We start from the raw sequence: 1,738 nt of genomic DNA, 5'->3' as shown, positions 1-1,738 counted from the left end.
AGTCCAGGAACACATTCTTCCCTGGTCTTAGAAACTCTCCAAACAAATATCTTTAAAGGCAAAGGGGTGGGGCCACTGATCATTGTTTCCATCAATAGAAACAAAGTCCCCTTTTATGTTCGCATGCTGGCTCTGCAAACACACTAAGTATAGCACAGTATTTTCCTTCTGTCTTCTGTGTCACAGTTTCTCCAGCCCTCTCAGCTGGAAAGCATGTGTCACACTCACCCACAGTAGAGATAAGGAGATAACCTACCTGGATAGAGTTGCATAATCTTGCTCAAGATGCGGTTCCTTTTAAAAAGGTCTTTTGGAAGTCAACAGAAGGGCAGACAGACTAGTGCCGTGAAGACGGATGTGGTAGTTGGAATGAGGGTGGTTCACATTTGTTCATATGTTTGAAGTCATTAGTTACATGCTTTATTTTATAAGTCTTGTTACAACAGGAGAAAAACAGCTAAGAAAAGTGGCTTCTAGCGTTTATTCCATATACTTTTTATAATTTTTCAATAACAAAGATGTGTTACACATACCATTTTGTGTAATATCTGTCTGTCTGCCTGCCGGTCTCCCTGGCCTTCCATCCATCTATCATTATCATTGGTATTTTGAGGCTGAATATTGGTTTGTAGTCACGTTGGTCTCAAATTCATGATCCTTCTGCCTCACTTTCCCAAGTGCTAGGATTATACGCATGCACCACCATACCCAGCAAACACTGTCCAAATACTTAGGAAGTGGAAACAGAAGACCAGGAGTTCAAGGCCAGCCTTGGCTATCCCACTAAGCTCCAGGCTAGCCTGGGTTATACAAGGATCTGTCTCAAACAAAACACAAAAAAGATGGCCATTTTATATCTTAAGATGTTTGCACTGAAAAAACAAAGAAGAAATCACACAAAGCAATGAATGAAGCTAAGTTCTTGAAGATCCTGAATCCAAATATTAGATGTCTTTCTATTTATAGTAACATTTTTTTTTCTTAAAACTGAATTCAAAGGCTGGAGAGATGGCTGAGTGGTTAAGAGCATTTACTGCTCTTGCAGAGGATGTGGGTTCAGCTTCTAGCACCTACATCAGGCTATTTGCAGCAGTCTGTAACCCCAGTTCCAGGCGACTTGATACTCTCTTCTGGCCTCTGTGGGCACCGGCATGCATATGGTACACAGTCATGCATGCAGACAAAACACTCATTGTACACATAAAATAGAATTAAATACATCTACAAATGGCTTAGTAGTCTCTTGTTAAACTTATGAGTTAGTTGAGACAGGCCTTAGTAAAACTGTTTTTTTTTTTATGATGAATTCTTTCTATTTACCCTAGACTGGCTCCAAGTGCTCATTCCTCAGAGTGACGGTGAGACTGTGTTCCATAGCAACACTGTATCTCAGAAAGCCAACAAAACACCCAACAGCAACGAGAGTAAAACAGAAAGACACAAACTCCAATCACTTTTACTTTTATGTTGCTCCCTCCTCACCCCAGCCCTGCATCGAGGCCTCATTTTTGCCTCCCAGGATGCCTTGCAGTCGTCACGGAAACCAACCTGCTTCTGGACTCAACTCAGGATCGCTGCTCATTGGGTTCCTTTGGCCCAGGATTACCTCAGCCGCTTCCTCTGTGCCTCTCTAATAGTCTTCCAGGCTCAGTTTAAAACTCTCTCAGAAAGTGCTTCTTGGCCCCTGCAACTCAGGTGTCAGCGCACCTTGGTTATTGCTCTGCGGAAAGTGTCTGTG

Source organism: Microtus pennsylvanicus, chromosome 7 (genome assembly GCF_037038515.1).
Source record: "Microtus pennsylvanicus isolate mMicPen1 chromosome 7, mMicPen1.hap1, whole genome shotgun sequence".
NCBI classification, from domain to species: Eukaryota; Metazoa; Chordata; class Mammalia; order Rodentia; family Cricetidae; genus Microtus; species Microtus pennsylvanicus.
The sequence above is the reverse complement of the archived record's forward strand: the minus strand, read 5'-3'. Positions refer to the sequence as shown.